Source organism: Bactrocera tryoni, chromosome 3 (genome assembly GCF_016617805.1).
Source record: "Bactrocera tryoni isolate S06 chromosome 3, CSIRO_BtryS06_freeze2, whole genome shotgun sequence".
NCBI classification, from domain to species: Eukaryota; Metazoa; Arthropoda; class Insecta; order Diptera; family Tephritidae; genus Bactrocera; species Bactrocera tryoni.
Genome location: NC_052501.1, coordinates 49349937 through 49355829, shown reverse-complemented (window position 1 = coordinate 49355829; position 5893 = coordinate 49349937).

Genomic DNA, 5893 nt, shown 5'->3' with positions numbered 1-5893 from the left:
ATATATCGGGTGATTTTTTTGAGAGCTTGATAACTTTTTAAAAAAAAAAACGCATAAAATTTGCAAAATCTCATCGGTTCTTTATTTGAAACGTTAGATTGGTTCATGACATTTACTTTTTGAAGATAATTTTATTTAAATGTTGACCGCGGCTGCGTCTTAGGTGGTCCATTCAGGAAAGTTCAATTTTGGGCAACTTTTTCGAGCATTTCGGCGGAATAGCCCGAATTTCTTTCGGAAATGTTGTCTTCCAAAGCTGGAATAGTTGCTGGCTTATTTCTGTAGACTTTAGACTTGACGTAGCCCCACAAAAAATAGTCTAAAGGCGTTAAATCGCATGATCTTGGTGGCCAACTGCCCATGCATCCCGAAAAATGCACTGTTTGGTGTGGTTTGTACGCTGGTGGAATCATTGGACCGTATTTTTTCAAAGATGCTGTTGGACGCAACGTTACGGTGAATGGCGATCGCTATCGTTCGATGCTAACAAACTTTTTGTTGCCAAAATGGAAGAACTGAACTTGGTTGACATGTGGTTTCAACAAGATGGCGCTACATGCCACACAGCTCGCGATTCTATGGCCATTTTGAGGGAAAACTTCGGAGAACAATTCATCTCAAGAAATGGACCCGTAAGTTGGCCACCAAGATCATGCGATTTAACGCCTTTAGACTATTTTTTGTGGGGCTACGTCAAGTCTAAAGTCTACAGAAATAAGCCAGCAACTATTCCAGCTTTGGAAGACAACATTTCCGAAGAAATTCGGGCTATTCCGGCCGAAATGCTCGAAAAAGTTGCCCAAAATTGGACTTTCCGAATGGACCACCTAAGACGCAGCCGCGGTCAACATTTAAATGAAATTATCTTCAAAAGTAAATGTCATGAACCAATCTAACGTTTCAAATAAAGAACCGATGAGATTTTGCAAATTTTATGCGTTTTTTTTTTTAAAAAAGTTATCAAGCTCTTAAAAAATCACCCGATATATTTGGAATGGTGGAATATACTGAAAGTTCGATATTCTGCACAATGAATGACGAAATCGCCACTAGCATTAAGGGCCTTGTAATGATTTCCTATTGCTAGAGGTGGTCTCATAAATAATAACATAGGCTAGTGGCTACCTGTAAATATTCCCTTTCTGTATCATCTCTATGCCTAGTACTTTCGCTTGGAAGATGCTAGCTGAGTTTAGTAAATGAAAAGATGGAGACACGGAAAGGCGAATAGACGCAAAAATGGAGAGATATCAGAACTCTCGGAATGTACATCGCAGTCCATTTTGGATACGTCGGTACAATGTGTGATGAATTCACATCTAGAGGATACACTCATCTGAAAGTAACTATTGAAATATAACCTTGGAAGAACATAGTATCGAGCTGATTCAGAATTTTGCTATACCTATAACACTTTCATTTCTAACCACTAACCTCCTTAATTCTTATAGCAGAAAATGTTAACATTTCCGTGTGGAATCGTCTATGGAAAGTGTTTTTTAAACTAAGTCGTATGAAAACGTCTATGATGCAAGAGCATATTGGGTAGTCGAAAAACTCTACCAATCACATTGTGTCATATCATATAGTGTTGGAAAGGTGCGATTTTAGGCTTCGTTTAACCAAAAAAATTAAATTCGGGGAAGTTGAAAAAAAAGTTACAGCTGTTCAAAAACGAGTGAAAATAATGAGGAAATTCGCTATATTTTGAATTTTTTTCATAAAAAAGGGAAGAATGCCATGCAAGCCACCAATGAAATTTGTAAAGTTTAGGAGACGATGCTGTATAAGTTCACAACAATGGAACAATGGTTCACTCGCTTCCGTTCTGGAAATTTCGAAATTTTGATTTAAATATAAAAAATAAAGAAAAATAGCAAAAAGTGGTTGATCAAAATGGTACATACTTGTTTATTTATTTATTAGTATGAGTATAAAAAAATAAGTTTAAATTTGATTAGAAATACGAAAAGACTTTTTTGACTATCCAATATGGAACAGATCATTTGGACATGACTTAATCGTTTCGGTAACTCCTCTGTTATTTAAATTTCAAAAAAAAAGGATTTGCCAAGAAGTCGGCTGCAGTAAAAAGTATTAGGTCTATTATAAACACTTCAAGCAGTTCCAGGCAAGGTGATGCTTTAAAACTTTGCTGAAAATTGACGAACTTTTACTAAGGACTTATACCAGGCAAGGTGATGCTTTATAACTTTGCTTGAAAATTTTAGAAAAGCTACTTCTATTTCTACTTTTTCCCTTCAGTAACGAGAACCCCGCTTTGTTTCCAACAGTGGCTGCACATCTTAATTTTATAGCACACGTATTTCCTCCATTTACATTCGCGCTCTCCCGCGCTAAGTCGCTGCCCTTATTTATAAATTAGATTTATTAAGTTAACGGTACTTTTGCATTTTACCGCTTTAATAAAGATTTCGCCAAAGATTTTTCATTGTCCAAGCTTACTCAAGACATATGTATGTGTTTAATTTTTGCACTCTCCCTCTTCACTTCTCCCATTTTTCCTCTAAATAATGAGCGCGAGTTAAGGATTGTATTCCTTATAATAGTAACAAACATCAAAACAACCTTTTGTTTCAGTAAACAGAATACAGAAACAACCTTGAGTTCCAACAATTGAAATGCACTATCACTACAACAATCAATCCTAAACAAACAAGTATCAAAACAACATTGAGTTTGAGTACCGCAACGATCTTATCTTAAAACAAGTAAGGAAGGGCTTAGTTCGGGTGTCACCGAACATTTTACACTCTCGCATGATAAAGTGATTATCGAGATTTCATTATCCGTCATTTACATATTTTTCAAATACCGTATTTGTGAAAAGTTTTATTCCGCTATCATCATTGGTTCCTAATGTATATATTATACGGAGAAGGCATCAGATGGAATTCAAAATAGCGTTATATTGGAAGAAGGCATGGTTATGAACCGGTTTCACTCATATTTCGTACATGTCACCAGGGTGTTAAGAAAATATTATATACCGAATTTCATTGAAATCGGTAAAGTAGTTCCTGAGATATGGTTTTTGGTCCATAAGTGGGCGACGCCACGCCCATTTTCAATTTTTAAAATGGGTGCAGCTTCCTTCTGCCTTTTCTGCCGTAAAATTTAGTGTTTCTGACGTTTTTTCTTAGTCGGTTAACGTACTTTTAGTGATTTTCAACATAACCTTTGTATGGGAAGTGGGCGTGGTTATTATCCGATTTCTTCCATTTTTGAACTATATACGGAAATGTCTGAAGGAAACGACTCTATAAAGTTTGGTTGACATAACTATAGTGCTCCTTTGAAGTTGGTCGCCTTGTCGTGGCGAAGGGGCTTAAGTAAGAGTAAAGTGTGCATCCCAAAGGAAACGCACTCTAATCTTACGAACTAAGAGGGACACTTCATAATTCCCACAATAGTGATATGGATGAATAAACCCCAGGTTTTACGCTCATCTCCTATTGTGGAAGTATGAGGATACCCGAACCAACACCACCCTAAGCCAAGGTGTCGAGGTACCCGTGCCGAGGGCTGAATGGTCAGCGGGGGGTAATAAATAGCTGATCGCGAACGGTCCCCTCCGATGCCCGGGCGAGGTCGGAGGTATAAAAGCCTTCTCTCCGCATACCGGCTCTGCGGACGAGTGACTACCCTTTCCGGACTACTCGTGGGACGAAACATGAACGCAAACAATACAAAAACAACAACACCAACAACACCAACTACAACAACCAAATTGACGACAACAGCAACGACTAAGGACATGAGCTATCGGAATCCTATAACGGAATCCGATGAGGACGAACTACTTGCCTCCAGCCAGGAGACGAGTAAGAGTACTACCGAATATACCAAACAAAGTATACCGGTAGATACAGCAGTGAAAACCACAGAGGTAAGGGACGAAGCATCCACCTCCAAGGCTGCCATGAGCACCAACCAAAGTGCACTGGCGGCTAAAAGTGAGAACAAAAAGAAGCGCAAGAAATCCCAAAATCAGCTGAGGAAAAACCGGTACCAGAGGGCGGTCTTCATACTAGGGAAGATAGCCAAAGACCAGGCAGCCGGTACCCCAGTGGATGAGGCTGAAACAAAGCGCCTCAAATCCATCGTAGAGGAATATGAAGGCTACCTGAAAAAGAAGCAATCACAACCTCAAGTAGAGAACAAACTAGAGTGCACTTCTCAAAAGAGAAATCGCTCCATCACAGAGGTACCCGGAACTCAGCCCAAAAAACCGAGGCGGAGTGAAGGAGAACACAGCAGCACAACAACGGCAAGGCATTTCTGCGATGTAGCCAGGGATAGCCTGCAAGTGGCCATTATAGATGGAAATTCCTCCTCTCCGGGCACAATACAGGAGAGATGGGTGGAGATCGACGTCAGATTGTCGAGTATGGTGCTAAGCTATGTACTCGACAATCCTGCGGGTCCTCACCCGGAGTTTGACTCCTCTGAGACCCTCAGGGGCTACAGGGTCATCAAATGCGCGGACCAGGCCTCGCTAGATTTCCTGACGGGTAGTGTTGCTATAATTAGCAACGCCTTCGTAGGCCTCCAATTGAGGCTTATACCCGCCAGGGACATTCCAAAGAGACCTCGTGCTCGCATTTGGTTACCCCCTCTAGAGGAGCCAGGCGAAAAACTCCTGAGGTGCATTAAGCTGCAGAACAAATCTATACCAAGTGGCAGCTAATCAAGGAGGAAAAACCTAATAAAGCAAGTAAGCCAATACTAGTGGCCATTTGTGATGAGTCCATTGAGGCTCTGAAGAAGACTGACTACAAAATCAGCTTCGGAATCCGCAAGGCCAGACTAAAAATCTTCCAAGGCGACAAAGCGGCTGACGAAGACGACACGGAAGAGGTCGACGACGCCAGCCAGTTGCTAAGGAATGTGGGCATCGAAGAAACCCGAGATGCCCAATAACAACCTTAGATGTGTACAGATAAACCTGCAGCACTCGAAGAGTGCTACAGCGAATCTGACAACCCTCGTGAACGAGAGGGGCATCGACATCAGCCTAGTACAGGAGCCCTGGGTCAATGATGATTCCATTAAAGGGCTAAACAGCAGCAACTATAACCTGTTTTACACACGGAACAGAGGTAAACCTAGGGCATGCATCCTTATCAATAAAAGTATAAATGCATTTCTTTGTCCTAATTACAGCACAGCAGATATCACAGTGGTAAAGGTGGAACAGAAGGAAAAGCCCTTCTTCTTGGTCTCGGCCTACTTGGCCCATGACGAAGACTTACCTACGGCCCCGCTCGCCAGACTAGTAGAGGAGAACAGGAGGGATGATGTCCTAATAGGGTGTGATGCAAACGCAAGGCACACCGTATGGGGTAGCTCCAATATAAACACCAGAGGTGAGTCACTCTTGCAGTATATTTTGAATAGTAATCTAAGTATTTGCAACAAGGGCGATAAGCCAACATTTACTTTCCCAAGCTCGGATAGGTTTCCGGGGTGGGAGGAAGTGCTTGACCTCACGCTATCAACAGACACAGACAGTCTCGTTGTGGATAACTGGAGGGTATCCGATGAGCCTCCCATGTCGGATCACTCTTGGATACTCTTCAGCATCCGCGAGAAGTACAGTGCGCCTCTCACATACCGGAACCCTAGAAGAACGGCATGGGCAAAATTTACCAGTATAGCAACAAAATGCCTTGAAAAGGGAGGCAACAAGAGCATCAGAAATCCTGAGGAATTAGATTCAGAAGTAGAGAAGTTGGAAAAAATTTTAACCACAACTTTTAATAAATCTACTCCGCTAACAGTTTTGAAAAAGAGAAAGTATCTACCTTGGTGGAACAGTGAACTTAAGAGTTTGAGAACACAACTAAGGAAAACTTTCAATGAGACTTTT